Source organism: Gossypium hirsutum, chromosome A04, assembly GCF_007990345.1.
Source record: "Gossypium hirsutum isolate 1008001.06 chromosome A04, Gossypium_hirsutum_v2.1, whole genome shotgun sequence".
In the NCBI taxonomy this organism is placed as follows: Eukaryota; Viridiplantae; Streptophyta; class Magnoliopsida; order Malvales; family Malvaceae; genus Gossypium; species Gossypium hirsutum.
The window spans coordinates 65240421-65265720 of record NC_053427.1 but is presented as its reverse complement, the minus strand read 5'-3'; the positions used below and the strand labels follow the sequence as shown (position 1 = coordinate 65265720).

General features: G+C 35.4%; 1 non-coding gene across 1 annotated transcript; it reads left to right on the top strand.

Annotated features, from left to right (window-relative positions):
- The first annotated feature begins 2496 nt into the window (after window positions 1-2496).
- LOC121228615 (small nucleolar RNA R71) lies at window positions 2497-2603 on the top strand. The gene has a single exon (XR_005926191.1). It is a non-coding gene; the product is annotated as a small nucleolar RNA R71 (small nucleolar RNA).
- The last annotated feature ends 22697 nt before the right edge of the window (window positions 2604-25300 follow it).

The window sequence follows — 25300 nt, the reverse complement described above, 5'->3', positions numbered from 1 at the left end:
CTAGCTATGTATGGCATACGAGCTAGCACATGGGTGTGTGGTTGGCCGTGTGACCCAAGTCAATAACCCTTCCAGTTTTCCCACGGCCGTGGCACACGGGCGTGTCCTCGGCCGTGTGGTGCAAGTCAGTATATATCCCCTGTTTTCACACGGTCTATGAAACGGGTGTGTCTGGTGCACAACGGCCTGTTCACACGGGTGTGTGACCCTTAAATGATTGAAAATTTTATAAGTTTCCCAAAGTTTGTAAATGTTATCGGTTTAGTCCCAAACCACTTTTAAGCATGTTTTAAGGTCTCGTAAGACCTTATAAGGGACAATATGGATGAGTTGAATGGATATTGATTATGAATGCATAAATGTATGTGAATGATGTGTATTATCTGGTAATGCCTCATAACCCTATTTTAGCGATAGATACGGGGTTAAGGGTGTTACATAGGTTGCCTCCCGAAAAACGCATATTTAGAGTCTAAGCTCGACTTCCCTTTTTAGCTAATGGTTAAGGTGGATCTCGGAGCCAAAGCTCCTTTCTCTCATTGTCAATATTAACACCAAAATAAAGTTTGATACAAAAACTATTTACCTTGAATGTGCTGTAATCAGGGTGTGTTACTCAATGGTTCTGTATGAGAATACGCTTTGTACCACAAATGGGTTCAACCCTCTTGATTTAAGCTCTGAAGGGAACATTCATGGATCTGATTTGTCTAGCAACACTTTCTCCCCAACTTTGAATTAGTTTGCTCTCTTTAGATGCACATGGCATTGTTTAGTTTTTTCTTTGTGTTTTTTCGATTTCTCATCAGCTTTCGCTTGCCATTCATCTAGTTCATTGAGCTGTACCATTCTCTCTTCACTTGTCTCTTGGTTTCTGTCACTTTAAAACAGATGTTTTTTGAACATGTATTCATTAGTGGTTTCCTACAAAGAATGTCGAGCCGCATGATTATTGACATTAACAGAATAATGACTATTATCTCGCTCACTAGAAACTCTAACAAGATCATATGCTTGAAGAGTAACCTTTTCATCACCTACACTCAACACAAGTTCACCATTACCTACATCAATAACAGTTCTAGTAGTGGCTAAAAAGGGTCAACCTAAGATCTTGGGTACCTCAATATCCTCATCCATGTCATGTCCAATATAACAAAATCAACAGGGAATATAAATTTATCGACTTTAATAAGTACATCTTCAATAATACCTCTAGGATACCTATTTAATCTATTAGCTAATTAAATATTCATCCTAGTGGGCTTTGGTTGACCGACCAAGTTGTTTGAACATTTTACAAGCTATAACATTTATACTAGCCCCCAAATCAACCAAAGCTTTTTCAACATTTAAACTACCAATAAGACAAGGAATAGTAAAACTCCCTAGATTTTTAAGCTTGTTGGGTAGTTTGTTTTGGAGAATGGCCGAACAATCCTCATTGAGCTTCACAGTTGACAAGTTGTCTAGCTTTCTTTTATTTGTTAATAAATCCTTTAAAAATTTTGCATATTTGGGCATCTACAAAAGAGTTTCAACAAAAGGTAAGTTAATATGCAATTTTTTTAAAAGCTCAAGAAATTTACCATATTGTTCTTTTATGTGGTCTTCCTTCAATGTTGCTGGATATGGAATTCGTGGCATGTATTCTCTAACCACCAACTTATGCTCTTCCTTTCCTCAACCCATTATTTTTTCAACAGTTTCTAAATTTATCTTCTATTTAAGCTGGACTAACCCTTCCATGCTTCGAACAGTGATTGCATGGATTGCTTCTTTGGGTTAGTTTCAATGTTATTAGGTAAGCTATCTTACTGTCTTTCCGAAACTAATTTAGCAAGCTGTCCAATTTGATTTTCAAGCCCTTGAATCAATGCTTACTGATCTTTCAAAGCTATCTAAGTGTTTTGAAATTGAGTTTTGGACACTGAAATAAATTTAGCTAATATCTCCTCAAGGTTTGGTTTCTTTTCTTGTTGATAAGGTTGCTGAAAACCCGGAGAAGGTTGTGACATTTGATTTCTTTGACCACCCTAAGAAAAACTTGGATGACTCCTCCATCTTGGATTATAATTATTGTTATGGGCGTTAATTTGAGGTCTAGAATTGTTACCCATAAATTTGACTTGCTCATGCTCCATGTTAGAACAGAAAGGTAAACATTCTAAATTACTCATTTCCGCTCCATTCGCATCGCATTGCACTATCGGATTCACCTACTTAGAAAAATTTAAACCATAAATTCTTTTACCAAGAGCTTCAACCTGATTTGCTAACATAGAAGCTACATCAATATTAAAAACACTGACTATTTTAATCAGTTTCGTTCTCATGACTTGTCATTGATAGTTATTTAATGACATCTCTTCAATATACTCTTGAGCTGCCTCAGGTGTCTTATTATTCAATGTACCGCTAGTTGTTGCATCAATTAGTTGCCTAGTCGAGGGATTCAATCCGTTGTGAAAGGTTTGAACTTGTAACCACAAAGGTAACTCATGATGGGGGCACCTTCTCAAAAGACCCTTAAATTTCTCCTATGCATCATATAATGTATCCAAATAAATTTGATCAAAAAAAGAGATGTCATTCCTTAACTTAGTTGTTTTAGCTGGTGGGAAGTACTTCAACAGAAACTTTTCAGTCATCTGATCTTAAGTCGTGATAGAAGCCCGTGGAAGTGAATTCAACCACTATTTTTCCTTCCTACTGAAAGAGATGGGAATAACCGTAAGTGTATGGCATCATCAGACACACCATTAATCTTGAATGTGTTGCAAACCTCTAGAAAGTTAGCCAAGTAAGCATTTAGATCTTCATCTTGCAACCCATCAAACTGGACATATTGTTGTACCATCTGAATTGTGTTCAGCTTTAGCTCAAAATTGTTTGTAACAATAGTCAGTCTGACAATACTCGATTCAACCCTAATCTTGGTAGGCTTAGCAAAATTTAACATAGTACGAAAAGCAGGAGGTGCAAGAGGCTGTTGATCATTTTGATTATTTTCCATCTCTATAGTAATATCATTTTCCTCTTGATCGTCTATTAAAATCTATTGATCTTGCTTTGCTTCTATAACCTCTGTACGATTTTTCCGAACATTCTTTTCAATTTCACTATCAAACACTAGCAGTTCTAATGGTTTCCTCTAGTCATAAACTAAAAGAACCTGTCAAAATCAAACAAACGAAAAAATTAGAATGAAAAATTAAAAACAAAAAATAAAAAAGGCTAAATTAATAGAAATAAAATTTTCCTAATATTTTAGTCCCTGACAATGATGCCAAAAACTTGATGCAATCATAAACCAACTAAGAATCTAAGGCAAGTGCACCTATCAATTAATAGTATAGCTACGATGAGCAAAGATATCATTTTCGCAAATACTAAAAGTACTAGTAATTACCGTCTTTCTATTATTTAACTGATAAATTCGAGTGATTAATTAAAACTAAAATGAACTAAATTAATTAACTACGAACGCAGAAAAGAACAAATCAAGAAAATAACCGATTAAAAACCAAAAAGCAAAATAATACTCAAGAAAGAATTCTCCTAGATTTTTTCTGTCACTATCAATCTAAATTACACAATTTCTTCACTTAGTATCTTGATCCGTAGAAATTTCTAAATTATGCTAATATCTCTCTTCAAGAATAAAAGCAACTGACTCTAGGATGATTAATTGAATATTCTATGACGGCTCACTCCTGTCTTCTTATTTTTGTCATATATAAGTCTCAGAATGCTCGAAAAATATTAAAAATCATGTTTCCATTGTTCAGAGTGCAACTCATGAAATCGGCACGGCTAGCCACATGGTCGTGTGACAGTCCGTGTGGAATGGTCCAGCCTATATGGCTTTTGTAACTCACTCCGATTTTCTGATTTTCGTTTGTTTTTCACTCATTTTGCTCCCAAATACTCTCCTAAGTATAGAAACATGAATTTAAATAATTTGGAGCATAAAATTCACCATCAACATTGAATAATCACCCAAAAACACAATAAGAATGAGATTAAAACATGTTAATTTTAACAACTATCATCCGCCAACACAAGATCTGCGAAGAGAATCCACTGATTGGTGGGTTCTCCACAACGACCATGCCAAGATGTATAGATCAGTAACCTATACTTCACCAAAAGAAGAACCTTCAACTAGGTCTTTACAAACTTACCTTATTAGCTAAACAATCTGCCAATCATGGCGTGACAACCAACACTAACTTAACTTGTCGGTTAGGGCGTAAATCAAATTTCTTTGGCTTATACTTTAGCCAACAATCGACCCACACAAACCACCAACTTGGAAAATACGCTGGATGGGGTGTTACAATACCCAACAAATATAGCATCAATAGTTTTAGGTCTGATAATGCTCTTTTTAAAAGCAGGCAAGCTTGCTTTTGCTAAGCACCCCCACACTTTCAAATATTACAAATTAGGGGCATAACTTTTCCATAATTCATATGGGGTATATTTTATTTTTTTATGAGGCACTTTATTAAGAATATGGTTTGCAGAAAGTACAGTATGCATACTATCAGGTAAACCAAAACTTAGGGGTAAAACATTCATAATTTCTTTTAGAGTTTTGTTTTCCTTTCAACTATTCCATTATGTTGTGGGAAATAGGGAGCAAAAAAACTCATAATATCGTCTATTTCAAAAACCTCTTTAAGAAAATTAATGTCATATTCACCACCTCTATCGGATCTAAGACATTTTATTCTCCTATCAAACTGGTTTTCTACTTCTGCTTTATAAAGAAGAAAACTTTTACCAGCTTCATCTTTTGATATTAGAATATAAACCTTTGTATATCTAGAGTAGTCATCCACAAAGGCTATATAGTAGCGTTTTCCACCTTTCCTCTCTGTGTTTTTAAAGTCTACTAGATCAGTATGAACTAACTCTAAAAGTTCAGTCTTCCTATCAAGAAGAGTTTTTAAGGAAGGTCTAGCACGCTTGGTTTTAACATAGATTTTGCATTTATTAAAGCTACTACTATCTAGATTAGGGAGCATATTTATTTTTATGAGTTTTTTTTACAGAATGAATATTCATGTGACCTAATTTAGCAAGTCACATATCAAGGGATTCAATAATATAAGCATAAGTGATGCCTTTATTATTATTAAGCATAGTCTTAATCACAAATAAACCTCCACTCAGATAACCTTTCCCAACATAATCTCCATTACGAGAAAGTAAAAAATTATTAGATTCAAAGACTAATTTAATGTCTACCTTATTTAGTAATTCACCGCTGATCAAATTTCTACGCAGGCAGATACATAAAAAACATTATTTAATGCTAATTTTTCTATAAAATGTTGTTGAGAGTGATAACTAGATAAAAGCTACTTATCACTTGATAAAGAACAAATTCAATTTATTTTATTTAATTACTTATCACTTAATAAATAATTATTTTATTTTATTTAATTTTATTTTACTATTATATTATCTTTTAAATATTGTACGTTTACTCTTTATCTATTATTCATTTTTTTGAATATTTTATTTAATCATTCTCATTTTTATTCAGTAAAATTTTGTGTGAACATCAATATTTGAATTTAAATATCAATATAATTTATTCCAAATATTTTATATGTATATTCAAAATGCTTTAGAATTTGTCTTTTAAAATATGCAACATGATCTCAAAAGCTCTTAGTCAAAAAAAATAAAATCAATTAAGCTATTAGAGAGAAAGTGCATCCAATTTGGTTTTCGATGACAAAAAAAAATCAATTAGGTTTTTTGGTTAATGGAAATTGTTAATTGATTTTACCATTAAGAGATGTTGACGTGATTAATGGAAGCAATTAAAAATTGACATGTGCCATGCCACATGGATAAGTATATTGTGTGGTGTCAATCAATAAAAAAACAGTTTAAAATTTATTTAAAAATTACTAAAATGAACATTTAGAATGAATCTAAACAAATGGAAGTTCAAGTACATATAAATATGGACATTCATTTATCTATATTCATTCTAAAGATGATTTAAAATACCATAAAATTTATTAAAAAATATAAAATTATTAGAAATTGAAAATAGCGAATTTATAAAAATTATTAAAAATACATCAAAATAATCAATTACGATAAAAAAAACACAATTATTAAGAAGTAAAATGAAACTTGGCACTTATATGTTATAAATATCAAATTAAGCATTAGTTTCATCCAATATTATCAAATTATTGCTCAACTTTTTAAAAGTTTTAATTGAAATTTTAAATATTAATATTATATCAATCAAGCCTTTCATTAGTTTAATCGACATTTTAGACATTAAATATCAATTCAAATATGACGTTAGCGTATGAATCAAATTATAAATATGCATATATCAATTATACAAGTATTAAAAAAATAATCTAGTACCAAAAAGAAAGAAAATGTCAATAAAATTCAAAACATGGAAAATTCAAACTATTTATTTCAATAAATAAACACTTGGATTTTATTTTAGGATAAGATTGGAATAAATTTGTGGGAGATGAGTGTGTAACACAAATGGTAATTCATTTAGTTTTGGTTTCATTTTGGGATTTATGGATGACAGCCCATCATTTTCAACCTATTTGTGAAGAGTTAAAGAGTTGAGACTTGTATTGGCTCCACTTGTTGGATGGGGGTTAATGTAGGTCCACATGCTTGGAAATTCACAACACTATTTTCACTTTGATTGGATTATCAAATGCATTGGACCCACAGTGAAATTGAGATAATTATTGTAAAGTGAAATTAAATAATACAATTATGATAAAGACATATGGTAAAAATTTAAATATCTAACATTTATAAAATTAGAAATAAATTAAAAATATTGTAACAAGATTTATGTCAAATTATGGATTTTTAATAAATAATTAAAAATTAAAAATAATGATAATAATATGTCAAATATTATTTTTATTTATTCTTGATACAGTTATTATTTTGTTTAAATGAAAAATAAAAGTTAAATGATAAAGATATATATTTTTTGGGGTATTAATAAAGATCTTTTCCATCTATATAAGGAACAATTTTTGTTATAAATGATAAAAGATTATTTAATATAATATCAACGCATTATTTTACTTAATCATTTATAAAAATATTTATTTATTATCATGAAAATACAAAAAACATTATTATAAAGAAACATTTTTAAAAATAGAATTTTATATGTAAATTTATGAAATTATCGCAAGTAGTTGAGGCAACTATTGTTTAACCCAAAGATTTGGGAGCATGGCGTCATTCACATCTCGAACGCAGAATTCACTTCCACTGGTTAGCCTGTCCCATTCTTTCCCTCTATCAAAGTGGCCGCCACTAACAGCAACCTTTATTCATTATTTATTTTTACTTTTGAAGCTAACTATTGAGTTCTTTAGTCCCCATTTGCATTCAATAATATAATTCCAATACAAAGATCATGCTTACACCCTTAGAGAAGAGGATCCACACTGGGTGGAGGACTGATGTCTTTCAACCAAAATTTACTCCAAGGATGATGTGCTAACTAAAAATGTTGATGCATCATTCGATTTTTCTAAAAGGGTGCATAAGTTAATAGAGGCAAGTATGACCCAGGTTTATTATCATTAAATTCTTTGAGATAAAAATTAGATTCAATTATTATGATCCATTTAGATTATCTATTAATATAAGTTATTTTCTCGTATTATGATCCAACCACATGATTCAACTTAATATTAGTTAAACATTAGATAATCAATAAGCTAATATTTTCTTTACATTTTGCTTTGCTTGTAAAAACCGTGAGAATATTATACAAAATGTATTAATGTAAAAAATAGAATTTTATTAAACCAATTTTTTTAAAAAATTACAAGTACATTTGACGATATTATTGCACTAATGGTATTAGACCCCAATATAGGCCACATTTCCTAAGCGTCAAACTATTCGGGCTAAGTCTAATTTGGACCAATCTCTTCATAAGGTGATGTAGGTAGATGAAATTTGTGACTTGAACATCATCTTTGTAATACCCCACACCCGTACCCTACGCCGAGACGGAATACGAGGCGTTACCTACCTTGAACACATGCATTCCTACGTTTCTAAATCATCAAGACCTGTTCAAATTTAAAACTTTGTCTAAACTTCTTCAATATAGCCTACGATACTCCAAACGTTCATTTAAAAACCAATTAGGACCAATTCGGGTCCTTCAACAAACTCTGAAAAATAACACTAGACACAGGGCATACACCCGTGTGGGAGGGGCAACATGCCCGTGTGACTAAATCGACATGGTCGTGTTGTTGGCCCGTGTGGCTCACACAGCCTAAACATACAGGGACACACCCATGTCCTTTACCCGAGTGGAATTAATTTCAATTTCGAACCTACAGGGGTTTTCACACGGCCTAGCACATGCCCGTGTCTATGGCCCGTGTCCCTCACACGACCATGACACGCCCGTGTTCTTAGCCCGTGTGCAAAAACCCGGACATTCTATTTCTAACGTCAGCAATTCTTAAGGGTCATCACACGGTCGAGACACACGGCCGTGTTTCAGCCCGTGTATTTACTATCATGCATACTAACTTACAAATTTCACGTGCAGGGGACACACGGCCGGATCGCACGCTTGTGGGGCATACCGTGTGTCACACACGGTCTAGACACACGCCTGTGTGTCTACCTGTGTGGGCAAAAAAAAATAAGGCTATCTACCAAGCCTCATTGTCACCCTTACTCACATAACCTACACAAAATCAATCAACACTAATATAAGAATGATCCATATACAGCCACAATAGACAACATTTTACATATGCAATATACTTATCCATGAAAATAACATCTTTTATGTATATATAACAAAACAAATATTAGCCCTCATTCAAGGCTTATTACAAAATAAAGGGTTTTAGCCCAAGCCAACACATTTGGCCAATTCCCAACGACACAAAACATTAAAGCCTAAGCCTTATACATGCCATACTCAAAACAAGTAATCTAACTATACCGAGTGCTTCGGCTGATAGTGTGATTGTTGGCTCTGACGTCTGTTGGTCCTTGAGCTATTTAGGCGGCGCTATAAGAAAATGGAAAGGAATAGGGTAAGCATAAAACTTAGTAAGTTGCATGCAATAAATATAACAACAACTTTACCATTCATCATCATACTCATAGTACTTAAGTAGGCATAAGCACAACTTACTCATCACTAGCCAATACATTTCACATAGTACATATTGAGCTCACATCTCATACATTTCAAATAGGTACCTGTACCACTCACAACATGATTATACTTTTCTTATTTAACTTAACCTGTGACTCTTCCCGTTGAACCATTCGGAATGCTATCGGATATTCATTAAGCCTAAAAAATAGGGTATAATACCAATTCCATGTTCCAGACACGATCTTACACTGGCTCACAAGTCAAGTCGATGCCATGTCCCAAACATGATCTTACACTGACTTTAACATACCCGTGCCGATGACATGTCCCAAACATGGTCTTACACTGACACATCTTGTAGCCGATGCATGTCCTAGACATGTCTTACACTGGCTTACATCTCGAGGCCGATGCATGTCCCAGACATGTCTTATACTAGCTCTCGTTTCAATGCCGATGCTATGTCCCAGACATAGTCTTGCACTGGCTCTCATAATGTGGTCGATGCATGTCCCAGACATGTCTTACATTAGTACACAATTAACCCGAATGTCATAGCATGAATATCTGATTTGTTTCTAAGATTCACCCGGAAGTTCTACTATCCCAAGATTCATCATACATGATCATTTCCACAAACAAGCAATTTATGCTATATCAATTCAAATACATATAATAACATTGTAGTTGTATTAATTACATACAACTTACCTCGGTATACAAAATGTAGGCTACTTGTTTGGCTTAGTCCACTTGCTTTGCTTTTCTCCGGTCTAGGCCCGGATTTTGCAATTCTTGATCTATAATGATAAAAATTCACAAATTTAATCATTTTAATGATCTAGGTACTCAATATTTATAATTGAGAAAATGACCATTTTACCCCTGGGTCTAAAAATCGATTTTTTATCAAATTTCTTCATATCTTAAGCCTAGTAGAACCCTTTTTACTCTTATAGCAACCCAAAATTTCCATTATTTCTCACATCTATCATCTAATTTTCAACTTATGCAAAATGGTCCTTAGTTAGGGTTTCCTTGAAAACTTCTTCACAAAAATTGTTTATTACACATCTAATACTCATATTATTTCATAAAATTTCATAAAACTACATGAACACTCTCATGGTAAAACCCTATACTTTCAACCATTTTGCAAAATGGTCCCCTCATTTGAAAGCTCATGCTTCAAGGGGTCCAAAAATGTAAAAATCATTAAGAAAATTATCAAAACCACTTACTTGAGAGAGGGATAAGTTGTTGAAACTTTCAAGCTTCCCAAGCCCCTCTAATGGCTGATATTTTGGTGGGAATAAAGAAAGAGTAAATAAGATGAAGGTAAATTTTTATTTTATTCAATATATTCACTTAAGTCACCAACCCACCTAATTTCTTTGACTTTTCTATTTCCTTGTCCCCATGGCCAGTCATGCTATTCTAAGAGGTCTAATTTCCCTTTAAAGATCTCCAATTAAGGTCCTCTAGCTATTTGATACCCTTAGCTATCAAAATAGGACTCTTGCACTTTATGCGGTTTAGTCCTTTTTCGTAATTAAGCTCATAAACGCTAAAATTTCTTCACCAAATTTTTTATGCACTAATATAAACATGATATAATCTTATAATAATAATAAAATAATTTCTCTACCCTCAAATTAGTGGTCTCAAAACCACTGTTTCGACTAGGCCCAAAATCGGGCTGTTACAATCTTTGGTTTTCAAGGTATGATTGAGGATTTATCGAGAACTGTTTAATCGATAAAACCATAGTCATTTATTTCGAGCATGGTTCTATTAGACCCAAGGGTGATTAGTCGGGGTCAAACCCAAAAGAAAACCACTAGGGGCACTCAAAAAGTTAAACCATTGGAAGAGACGCTTCGTTGCCAAAAAAGGATGTAGTGAAGATTATAGCTAATGGTTATCCAAAGAGAGGAGTGGTGCAGACATTACGTACGGGATACTGTGGGAATTGAAAGTCTTGAGAAATATGAAGATGAAACGTCCATAAGAGTAAGGTCAGCCTTGGTTTCTTTTTTTTATCTATTTTATTTTATGGCTTCTTTGAACATTATAGTATGGAATAGTCAATGATGTGGTCATCCTAGATTCCATAAAATTGTTAAAGAGTTGTGCAAGACCTTAAAGTGAATATCTTTGCCTTTATGGAAACCCATGTTAATGGTTTAAAGTTTGATAAAACTATAGTTAAGATGGGATTCTCTTTCTCTCATAGAGTTGAAGATAAACTTGAATGGTTAAGTTTCTTTGGAGGCATTATATAATCTCTCAATTTATTCACTTACAAGTAAGGAATGTTGCTAAGAAGGAGGTGTTTTTCTTAATAATAGTTTTTGGTAGTCCACAATGATCTAAAAAGGGATTTTTTGTGGCTTACATTAAACTAATTTTGAAGAAGCTTTAAGGGATTAGGTTTTAGCAAGGGAATTCAAATCAATCTTTAATAATGATAAAAAGAAAAATGGATATAAGATTCTGACGAGAAGGTGTAACTTGTTTGAATATTTTGTTTACAATTACAATTTGTAAGATATAGGGTTTGTTGGTCTAAAATTTTATTAGAATAAGGGCCAAATTTTTAAGAGATTGGACAAGTCTATCTATAATGGCTTATAGGATTGTTTCTCTCAAGATTCAACATTTTATCATCTCCAAAAACTAAAATTTCATCACAAGCCTATGCTTGGTATTTGGCTATCCAAGGATACTAACATGAGTTTGGTTGATTTCAATGATTTTGACTAGATAGGTAATATGGATGATGAGAAGAGTAAGTTTAGATGGTGCTTTTGTTTGGCTTTGAATCTGGTTTCTTGGTCTCGTCTATCTAGATCTTCCACTAAAGGTGTTAATTCTAGTGCAATATGAAATTTAATACACTTGAACAAATAACTAATCAAGGCATAGATAATAACTTAGTTAAGTAACTCACTTATCAACCAACCAATAAAACGATTTAGCACATGATTGAACTTAGATTCCACATAATCATTTTAACAAAAACATGGTAGGCATTAATCTATCATAATTTGATACATCAAATTAGGCTTTCTAAAACATTTAAGGAGCTTATTCTCAAGCAATTTAGGTATCTATTCTATTTTTATTTTTAATTTTCACTATCAATAAACATTTTTGCTTAGCTTTACTTGTCTTGGGACCCAAATTGGCAAAATAGTGCTATAGGGAAACTAACAAGGTGTTTGAGTTAGTGTAAGGAGATGAGAATGTCTCGACCTTGAAGAAAACAACATCTAATGTGGGTGTCACTATACTAATGCTATGGAAGACGTGACATCGAGTCCTTTTACTTCAAGGATGGAAAACTTCAACAAGAAATCAATTTGGAGCTTCTTGTCAAGAGAGTCGTGACACCAAGCATCCGAGGTCGTGATATCCTTGAAGGTGTTGAAGTGAAAAAATCGAGGCCATCACCAATGATTTCGTGGCACCTAGACTCTTTAGAACCAAACTTGTGTCACTGTCAAGGGTGTCATGACACCGAAGTCTAGATGTTACGATACTGCTACTTGACGGGGAGAAAGTTGTTGCAGGGGTAGTCTTTTGTCCAACATCAATTGAGCACTTCTGCCGTTGGCATGTGAACACTTGGGTGGAGAATCAACACTAAAATAATCAATCTACTTATTGTGTACTGCAAGTGTGACAGGCTAGTTGTAATATTTTTAGTGTTACAATGGAACACCCAAGTATTCCAAGGATCGAACCTAAGAGAGTTTTGTGACCAAGTGATTCTAATCTATAACATGCAATTTGGGAGTCTAGCTAAATACTCACTAGGTGTTACATTAGAGCAAGTCATAGTTGAGGGTGGATTACACTAATTAACTATCTAACAACAGAAAAGGACCAAAAATCGTAAATCACACAAACTATGAAAATAACAAATTCGATAACAGATATCGGTTGGTTGATTTCCATGTTGTTGGTTAACCTCTGAATTACGGATCTAAATCACTAATAATCCTAAATTTGCTTAATTTTACCTCTCGACCTCACTTTTATCAAAATAGATAAATTAATCTAGTTTATTTCTCGACTTCACCAAACTAACCCGAGACAATCAAGTTGGTACCCAATAAGATCTCCTCTCAGTCTCACTTACCTAAATTTTCCCTTAGGAGCGTCAAATCTAAGTTTTAAATTCTATTTGATTTAGTACATATTTTTCTCTTTAGTCATTGAACCCAAAAATCAACTACCCAACATTTCCATCAACTAACCACCTAGGATTTAGCTACTCATGCTCATATCTAAACACATTAGTAGCAAATAATCAAGCAAAAATGGCATTAACTTAAACTCAAAACAAAGTAATAAAAACCCAAGGTTTCTTGCAAAATCTTGGAGAACACAACAATGGAAGTAAGGTAAATGAAGAAAAACATCAAAGATATTATTTTTAATAGGTGAAACGAAATAAAGCTAAATAAGATTAAGCTTAAGGATTAAAGTGTAACTACAAGGAAAGTTGAGGTGTTAAAAAGCAATTAGTATCAAGCTATAATAAACTTAACTAACTAACTACTTAACATAAAATTAGAAAAAGTGAAGTAAAAACCTTAAAAAGATGAAGAAAATAGTAAACCCTAAGTTAAAAAGATGTAAAAGTTGAATAATCTAGAGTAATTTTTTCTTTTTCTCAACCAAAAGAAGCCTTTTTATTTTGATTACAACCCAAAAATTGTGTACAAAATACCCTTTAGTGTGTATTTTTATTGGTGTTGGAGTTGGACAAGAACTACCTCTACAGTCAATTTTTTCTTTCTCTCAACCAAAAGAAGGCTTTTTGCTCTGATTACAACCCAAAAATTTTGCCCAAAATGCCCATCAATGTGAATTTTTTATTAGTGTTGGAGTTGGACAAGGACTACCTCTGGAATCAATTTTTGTCTCCTCTCGTAAGGGGTATTGTGAGACTTATGGTTTGGTATTGGAATATAAATGTAAGTCTTGAAATGGGGGGTCTTTAGGTGTCTAGGTATTGCGATACCACTGTAGATGGCCTTAATCATCTTTGTTTCAACACTGTCAGGGGTATCACAACTTTCATGCTTCGATATTGCGATACCTCTTTTAGGTGATGTTTCTGTTCATGTTCGGGCCACAGTTGACTCCCTACAACACTCAATCAACTATTAGGGTCCCTATGACACATTTGGCCAATTCAAGTTTTAAAAGTAACATAAAACACACTAATTCACTTATTAAAGCAAAAAGCTAAAACTAAATAAAAAAACACAGGAAAGACATTCAAATTGCTCGAGAATAAGCTTATTAAGTGTAATAGAGAGCCTAATTTGACGTATCAAATTACAACATATCATCAGCCCAAGCCAAAACACAACTTTTAAGGGCATTTTTTTCTTAAATTTGGAATTGTATCTCAGCTGATAAAAGCATTTTTGGCTGAAAACTTTAAAAGTAGCCAAATTTTCTTTCATCTTTTAAGATTAGTAGTTAGTTTCTTCTTAATCTTTTAGGCTTTAGTTCATTAAATTTTCTAAGTTTTAGTTGGTTTGGTTGGTAGTGTAGTTAGTTTTTACTGTAGCTTTTCTATTATTTGCACTTTGATACTTAAACTTTGATTTGTATTTTGATTTTCATCCAAATCCCTTAATATATTTTAGTTTCATTTGCTTTCCAAAGTATAAAAATCTGAACTTGTATTTTCACCTCTATTGTTGTTGTTGTCATCTCCTCGAAGCAACCATCAAAGAAATTCCTAACCTTTCTTTCACCTTACTATTGTGCTTATTTTAATAAATGATTTGAGTATGTGTTGGACTGTTATTTTCATAAAAATGATGTTTGGTAACTAAATCTATTGTGGTTGGTTGAGGAAAATGTTGTTTGGTTAGTTTTTTGTACAGAGACTAAATTGTAAAAATTGAACTAAATCGAATAGACTTCAAAATTCAGAATTGACACCTTTAGGTGAACATTTAAATAGGTGGGATCGATAGGAGATCCTATTGAGCATGAATTTAGTTATCCCGAGTTAGTTTGGGGAAGTCGAGAGAAAAATCAAACTAGATTGTCTAATTTGGTAAAATGGTGATTGAGAGGTAAAAATGAGTCAATTAAGAGTTTAAGCCTTTAAGATCCCTAATCCAAAGCTAATCAACAACATGGAAGTCAACCAAACACTTGTGTTTCCTGGATTGTTGATTTCGTAATTTTGACTATTTTACAATTTGGTCATTTTCAGTGTTAGATAGTTAATTTAGTGCAATTACCCGTCTCGATTGTGATTTTCCGTAATATGATGCTTAGAAAATAGTTAGTTAGACTTCCTTTTTGCATGCTTTGACCATTAATCACCTTGTACCTAAACTCTCTTGGGCTCGATCCTTGGAATACTCTATAGTGTTCCATTGTAACACTACAAATATTACAACTCGACCTATCAAAATTGCAACATATTGCGAGATATTTAATTTTAATTGTGTTGACTTATAGCCTCGGTGCACGTATGTTAGGGCGTAGTCAGGCATAAAATTCAAAAGATAAAGGTTGAGAAAATGTTCATTAATAGATAAAAATATGATGAACCGCAAGAGTTGAATCCATCTTCCTCCACAAGGTTCTAGCAAAAGTGAAAAAAAAATCTACAATAAAAAGAATATAAAAAGAAGAGAAAATAAAAATGAAAACCTAAACTAAGGGTGGGTTTGGATGGGCGGTGTGTTTACCTATGGTTAGTGTAAAACAATGGTAGAGGTGAGATTAGATACTGAAGCGATATTGTAACGTAAGACAAAAAGTAAGCTAAACGTACTGCACTGCACCCCACTGCCCATCCAAATCCACCCTAAGAAAAGAAGAGTAAAAATTGTCTAATGTCTAACCTAAGCCAACCTCCCAAATATTTGATATAGGGTTGTATTTATAAGCAAAAAATATTTAACCTAACATTGACAATTATACCCTTAAGTGACTTAAGCTTGTTTGGACACAAAATTTCCTTTGCAATTTTGCATTCGTTAGGCTTCGATGTCATGACATTCAGGCTTTGGTGTTGCAACACCCATGGTAGTTTTCATAAAGAAGGCTTAAAGGACACTCGGTGTCACGACACGACCTTACTAGTGTCGTGACATGAATGTTAGGTCATTGGGTTCCTTTCACTTTAACATTTAGCTTGAAGTTACAACCTCGAGGGCTTGGAATCACGACTTTGTGGCTTAGTGTCATGACACTCTATACTTAGTGTTACGACATCTAACAAAAGCTAGTCCAAGTTGAGTTTTGCTGAAGTTCAACTTCCTCAAAGTGGTAGAAAGCTTAGTGTCATGACATACAAGCTTTAGTGTCGCAACCTCGGCCTTAGTAGAAGTCCTCTTTGATTTTTGACCTCAATCACCTCTCTACACAAGCTGAAATCAATCATTAGACTTCTAATGACACAATTTTGCCAATTTGGGTGTCAAAAGTAAAGGAAACAGAGTAAAACTAAATTCCAACATAATATTTATAAGTAATGAAATGCAATAAAAAACGTCATAAAACACTTGAAAACCAGCTTTTTAAGTGTTAAAAGAACTTACTTTGACATATAGAAACACACAGATCAAGCATTTGTTACAAAATTTGTAACACCTTATACCCATAACCCATGCTGGGGAGGAGTACAAGGCATAACCTAACTTGATCTCATGCATACAACCAATCTCAAGTCACCGAGACTCGATTCAAATTTAAAACTTTTTCAATATCTACCTTAAACTTCTTATTATGGGCCTATGAGCCTCAATCGACCGTTGAAAACTATTTGGGACTATGCCGGGTCCTTAAACCAACTATAAAAATTTTGTCCTTAAAATAGGGCACACGCCTGCTTGGAAGGGCAACACGTCCGTGTGACCAACTCGACATGGCCGTGCTGATGGCCTGTGTGGCTCACACGACCTAAGCACCCCAGGACACGCCCGTGTCCCGCACTCGTGTAGAATTAATTTCTAATTCACACCTACAGGGGTTTTCACACTGCCAGACACACGCCCGTGTCATTGGCCCGTGTCCCTCATACAGCCACGACACGCCCGTGTTCTAGCCCGTTTGCAAAATATGGACATTTTGTTTCTAACGTCAGCATGCTCATAATGTCACATGGCCAAGGCACACGCCTGTGTGCTGGGCCGTGTCCTTCACACTGGTGAGACACATGGCCGTGTCTCTACTCGTGTGTATATTACCATACATACTGACTTGAAATTGTTACGTGCAGGGGACATACGGATGAACAACACACCCATGGGGTTGACAGTATGTCACACACGGCCTAGACATACACCCGTGTATGTACAAGTGTGGACAAAATGAGGCTATTTACCAAGCCTCTTTGCGACCCTTACAAACACCTATTTATATAAGATCAACCAAGTTCAATACCAACATAATATGCATAGCCAAAACAACCATAACCATTAGGAATTTGCATCATCACATTGAATAATAATTAGCATTAGCCAACATTCATGCCCTATACAAACTGAGTATCATAATCACATATGAGCCAACACATTTTGGCTACTTAACCAAAACGCTAAACAAAAGACTCGAGTCTCTATACATGGTAGTAAACAAAAAAATTAAACTAACCATACCAAGGTCTTGAGTGATAGTGTGATCGAAGCTCTAGCTTGGCGGCACTATAAGGAAAAAAAGAAAGAAAGGAAGGTAAGCATGTAAGCTTAGTAAGTACATATATTCAAATAAAGTGTAATTAAAAGAAAACATATTTATCAAACGATAAATTAACATGCATAAAAGATTTGAGTCACTTAAACTTCTCGATCTTATTCTTCCTTTCATTTATATATGCTTAAAGACATCTCATCATAGACTCAGGCTTTATCCATGAGTTCAGTCTACGTACCTCATCAAATTTTCACTAACTAAATCTTTGTATTACCAGTTAAGTGCTCGGAATACATAGGAATACGTAGGGAATTTTTATATAAATTCCATATAGATAGTTAGGGCTACCTCATACTATGATGTGCTCACATTTGAGGTACTCACGAGCCTTTTTATCAGGTAAGGACCTGGACCCCATGGCTATTATGTAACATTCGCTCATTGAGCCACTTACGGGCCTGTGCACAAAGCCAATACCCGAACCCATGTTACCTATAAAATTCATCTCATGAACTCAGACTCAACTCATGAGTTCAAACCACATAATTTTCATGACATGTCCTATCGTATCCTATGCTATATCTAGGGTTCATTGGGATTTCATGTTTAACCGAATAGCATCGCATTTGCTCGCAACGTATTATACTCGAAGAACATGTCATTTACACATTCATGGCAACAATTTAAACTTTAGATACATAACCACAATAAGCTAATTGCACATGTATATCATCAAGGTATTTCTAAGTAAGTTTTGTTAACACATTATTTACATATGTACTTACCTCGATACAAAATGATGAAGACGAGCTTAGTCCTCGTAAACTTTATTCTTACCCCGATCAAGACCCGAATTATGTTTCTCGTGATCTAAATTAATAAAATTCATTTATTTCATCAGCACATCGATTTATACACTCAAATTTCATAATTAGGAAAAATCACTATTTTGCCCTTAGACTTTCATAAAATGACCATTTTACCCTTATGCTTGGAAATCGATTTTTATCGGACTTCTTCATATAATAAGCCTAGCCGAACCTTTTTTACTCTCATAGAAATCCAAAATTTCCACTATTTAACACATTTATCATCTATTTTAGAACTTATACAAAATAGTCCCTAATAGGGTTTTCATGAGAAATCCCTTAACAAAAGTTGTTTATTACCCATCTAAGACTCATATTATTCCATAAAATTTTAGTTATTAACACACATAATTTCATGGTAAAACCCTAGACTCTTGTCTATCTTGCAAAATAGTCCCCTCATTTGAAAGCTCATGCTTCAAGGGGTCCAAAAATGTAAAAATCATTAAGAGAACTCATGAGAATCACTTACTTGAAAAGGCTTAGAGTTGCTGAAATTTTGAAGCTCAAAAACCCCTCTAATGGTTGAAAATTTTGGTGGTAGGAGAAGAGAATGAAAGGATGAAGTAATCTTGTCTTATTTTATTCAATTAAGTCACCAAACCACCTAAACTTTTGACTTTTTGACCAAATTGTTCCCTATAGCAGGCCAAGCTCTTAGGAAAGGGTCTAATTACCCTTTAGAAACCTCCAAATTAAGGTTCATAGCAATTTAACACCTTTAGCTAATAATTTAGTCTTTTGTACTTTATGCGATTTAGTCCTTTTTCGCAATTAAGCAAGCAATTGCTAAAATTAATTCACCAAAATTTTCATGTACTTATCTAATCATGCTACAATACATAAAATAAAATATATAAAAAAATAATTTCCTCAACCTCGGGTTAGTGGTTCCGAAACCACTGTTCTGACTAGCCCCAAAGTCGGCCTGTTACAATTCTCCCCCTTTAGGGATTTTCGTCCTCGAAAATCTTACCGGTAAAAAGGTTTGGGTATTGGCTTTTCATGATTTCTTTGCGTTCCCATGTGGCCTCTTCAACCCCATGTCTTTTCCATAACACTTTCTCAAGGGGAACGCACTTATTTCTAAGTTTCTTAACTTATCGAGCTAGTATCTTACCAGGTTCCTCACTAAAAGACATATTCGATCTAATCTCTACTTGAGTCGAAGAAATCACATATGAAGGGTCTGAATGGTATCGATGTAGCATGGACACATGGAATACGTTATGGATCTTTTCCAATTCCGATGGTAAGCTAACCAATAGGCTACCTACTCGATTTTCTCAATCACTTCATATGGTCCGATAAAACACGGACTCAGTTTTCCCTTTTTACCAAATCTAAGAACCTTTTTCCACAGAGATTCTTTTAGAAATACCTTATCACCGATTTGAAACTCGATCTCTTTTCGTTTCGAATCCGCGTAGGATTTCTGTCTATCTGAAGCGGCCTTTAAACAATCACGAATCACCTTAACTTTTTCTTCAGTTTCCTTGACTAAATTGACCCCGTGAATCTGACTCTCTCTAAGTTCAGTACAATATAAAGGTGTTCGACACTTACGCCCATACAACGCTTCATAAGGTGCCATATTTAAAATCGATTGAAAGTTGTTATTATAAGCAAACTCCACCAGTGACAAATATTTTTCCCATCTGCCCTGAAATTCCAATACACAACATCGGAGCATGTCTTCCAAGGTCTGAATTACTCTATCTAATTAGACATCGGTCTGCGGGTGCAAAAGTCGTACTAAAATTCAACTTTGTTCCCAAAGCCTCTTGTACCTTTTTCCAAAACCTCGAGGTAAATCTCGAGTCCCTATCTAAAATAATCGACAAAGGTACCCTGTGTAGTCTCAAAATCTCAGAAACGTATAAGTTAGCCAATCTCTCAAGGGAGTAGTCAGTATGCACTAGTATAAAATGTGCCAACTTTGTTAGCCTATCACAATAACCCAAAGAACATCCTTTTTCTTTGGGGTTATCGGTAAACCCATAACAAAATCCATAGTAATTCGATCCCACTTCCATTCGGGGACTGTAATAGGCTGAAGTAGACCTAAAGGTACTTGGTGCTCGACCTTTACTTGTTGACATACTAAGCATTTGGATACGAACTCAAAAATATCTCTGTTCATCCTCGGCCACCAATACATTTTCTTTAAGTCATTGTATATTTTCATACTCCCAGGGTGTACTGATAAACAACCACTATGTGCCTCATTTAAAATCTTCCAAATTAATTCGGTGTCCTTAGGAACACAAATCCTATCCCGGAATCTCAAACAACCGTCAGAATTGACTCGAAAATCCGATTCAACATTCGACTCGCACTGGGTTCTCTTGGATAGAAATTCGATATCACTCTTCTGAGCCTTAAAAAATCTTGAAGAAACGTCGGTCTAGCTTTTAACTTTGCTAGAACTGAACCATCCTTCGACAAGGTCAATCGGGCATTCATTGCTCTCAAAGCAAACAATGATTTTCTACTTAATGCATCGACGACCATGTTCGCTTTTCCCAGATGGTAATCTATAATCAATTCATAATCTTTTAATAGTTCCAACCATCTCCGTTACCTCAGATTTAAATCCTTTTGGGTCATCAAGTACTTAAGGCTTTTATGATCGGTGTATACATGACATCTTTCCCGGAACAAATAATGTCGCCAGATCTTCAAAGAAAATACTATGGCGGCCAACTCTAAATCGTGTATTGGATAGTTCTTCTCGTGAGGTTTCAATTGTCTCGAGGCATAGGCCACAACTTTGTCCTCTTACATAAGTACACATCTTAACCCATTTAGAGAAGCATCGCTATAAATCACGAATTCTTTTTCTGATTCGGGTTGTACTAGCATGGGAGCCTTAGTCAACAACATTTTTAGCTTCTTGAAACTCTGTTGACACCTATCCGACCATTCAAACTTAACTCCTTTTTGCAGCAACCTTGTCATGGGAGTCGGAATCATAGAGAAATCCTTTACAAAATGCCTGTAATAACTAGCCAACCCTAGAAAGCTTCTAACTTCAATCACATTACTTGGCAGTTTCCATTCAACAATAGCAGAAACCTTGCTGGGATCAACCCTAATACCATTGCCCGAAACAATGTGGCCCAAAAAGCCGACTTCTCTAAGCCAAAACTCACTTTTGCTAAATTTGGCATACAACTGATTATCCCTCAGAGTCTGCAAAATGGTTCTCAAGTGTTCGGCATGTTCTACCTTGTCTCTAGAGTAGATCAGGATATCATCTATGAATACAACTACAAACTTACCTAGATATGACCTAAATACTCTATACATTAAATCCATAAACACAGCAGGGGCATTTGTTAAACCGAAAGGCATGACGAGAAACTCATAGTGGCCATACCGCGTCCTAAAAGCGGTTTTAGGCACATCTGCCTCTTTAACTCTCAATTGGTAGTAGCCTGATCTCAAGTCTATTTTAGAAAACCATGCTGCTCCCTTCAGTTGGTCAAACAAGTCGTCAATTCACGGCAACGGGTATTTGTTCTTGATCGTTCTCTTATTTAACTGTCAATAATCTATACATAACCTCATAGATCTATCTTTCTTTTTCACAAATAACACCAGAGCACCCCACTATGAAAAGCTTGGTCTCACGAAACCCTTGTCGGTCAATTCTTGCAACTATGACTTTAGTTTTTTTAGCTCAGTTGGAGCCATCTGATACGGAGCAATCGAAATAGGCGTGGTCCCTGGTATTAGCTCTATACCAACTTCAACCTCTCTATCAGGGGGTAACCCAGGCAATTCTTCTGGGAATACATTCACATACTCACTTACAACGGCACTGACTCAACCTTTAATTCTGATTCCTTTGTATTCATTACAAAAGCCAAATAAGCTTCACATCCTTTCCTCAAACATTTCTGGTCAGGCATTGCAGATATTACAATAGGCAAGTTTCCCAATTCACCTGATTCAATCTAAAGGATTTCACCATTTTTGCATTTCAATTTAATAGCCTTTTGTCTATAGTCTACTACAGCATCATGGAATGTCAACCAGTCCATACCCAAAATGACATCAAACTCATCAAATGGTAACAACATCAAATCGGCCGGAAAGCAATGACCCTTAACTACCAAAGGACATTTCTTACATACCTTATCGACTATCACATGTTTGCCTAATGGATTCGACACTTTAATCATAAACTCCGTAGACTCAATAGGCATATTCATGTTAAACACCAACTTCATGCACACATATGAATGAGTAGAGCTAGGGTAAATAAAAGCAATAACAGTATTATCGTAAAGAGAAAATGTACCAGTGATCACATCAAGAGAAGATACATCTTCACGTACACATATGGCATAGGTTCTAGCCGGAGCCCTAGCTTCAGACCTTACGGTGGTATCTCTCATCACATTCTTACTACCAGCCCTAGCTCCCACATTCTTCAGAGGCCTTCCTTTAGATTTTGTGCCGCTTGGCCTTGTACCTTGAAATTTCTCTTTGTCAGTCATCTCGGGACAATTTTTAATAAAGTGATCTTGAGAACCACATCGGAAACAGGATCCATCTTTCATCCTACACTTGCCGAAATGGTTTTGACCACAATGTTGGCATTCTGGTTTAGAAGGTCTAACATTGCCCACACTCATTACAGATGTCGCCCGAGAATTAAAATCCAAATCTTGCTTCTTACAGTCTCGATGTAAATGTCCTGCAGATGTGTGGGCACCAGAGTAGACGTCTCTGGATTTCTTAGACTGAGATGGAAATGACTTGCTCGCATGCCTCTTCCTTGCATCTCTAGTTTTAGCTTCGATTTTCTTCTTTTCCTTGATTAATTCCTCAAATTTATAGGCCCGATCAACAAGTACCACGAACTCTTTCAACTCAAGGACACCCACTGACAATCTAATGTTCTCATTGAGTTCGTCTTCGAACCTTCTACACATCTTAGCCTCAGAGGATACACACTCCTGGGCGTACTTACTGAGTCGAACGAACTCTTTTTCATATTCGGAAACCTTCATGCGGCCTTGCTTCAAATCGAGAAATTCTTTGCGCCCTTGGTCCATAAACCACTCACTGATGTATTTCTTCCAGAATTCCTCTTGAAAGAACTCTCATGTGACCCTTTCGTGAGGCACCACTGAGACTAACGTCTTCCACCAGTAATATGCTGAGTCCCTCAACAACGATATGGTGCACTTCAAACATTCTTTAGAAGTGCAAGATAATTCATCGAATACCCTGATGGTATTCTCCAACCAGAATTCTGCCTTTTCAGGGTCATAATCTCTATTAGCACGAAACTCCTTGGCTCTATGCTTCTGGATCTTATCCACTGAAGGTCTATTCCATCTCTCAAAGTCTGTACCCTGGGGTACTACGGGGACAGGTTGAGGGATAGGTGGGGGTGGAGGGGGTTGAGCATTCGGGTTCGCTCAGACGAACTCCGTGTACCACTCATTCATCATATAGAGAAAGACCTCCCGGGCCTCTTCTCCTCCTCCCTTACTAACCGTGGAAAGTCGATTGTCAGATGGCACCACCCCTTCAGTGGGAGCTGGTGCATTACTTTCTACGTCATCCACCATAAATTGATCGGGATCCATTTTTATAAGAAAACACATTTAAAAAGGTCAGGAGCCGTCACACTATCACAATTTTATTTATGGCATGTATATCTAGAATCATACACATGCTACGTTAGTCCAGACTAAACCGTAACTCTGATACCACTAAACATAACACCCTATACTCGTAACCTACGCCGAGAAGGAGTAGAAGGCATTACCTAACTTGATCTTATGCATACAACCAATCTAAAGTCACTGAGACTCTATTCAAACTTAAAACTTTTTCAATATCTACCTTAAACTTCTTATTATGGGCCTACGAACCTCAATCGACCGTTGGAAACTATTCGAGACTATGCCGGGTCCTTAAACCAACTATAAAAATTTTGTCCTTAAAACAGGGCATACGCCCGTGTAGAAGGGCAACACGCCCGTCTGACCAACTCAACATGGTCGTACTAATAGCCCGTGTGGCTCACACGGCCTAAGCACCCTGGGACATGCCCGTGTCCCTCACCCATGTAGAATTAATTTCTAATTCACACCTACAGGGGTTTTCACACGACTAGACACACGCTCGTTTCATTGGCCCTTGTCCCTCACACAGCCATGACATGCCCGTGTCCTAGCCCGTATGCAAAAACATGGACATTCTGTTTCTGAAGTCAGCATGCTCATAATGTCACACGGCTAAGGCATACGCCCGTGTGCTGGGCCGTGTCCTTCACACGGTTGAGACACACGGTCGTGTCTCTGCCCGCATGTTTATTACAATGCATACTGACCTGAAATTTTTACATGTAGGGGACACACGGCTGAACAACACGCCCATAGGGCTGACCGTGTGTCATACACGGCCCGTGTGTCTACCCGTGTGGACAATATGAGGCTATTTACCAAGCCTTTAAACCACCCTTATAAACACCTATTTATATAAGATCAACCAAGTTCAATACCAACATAATATCCATAACCAAAACAACCATAACCAT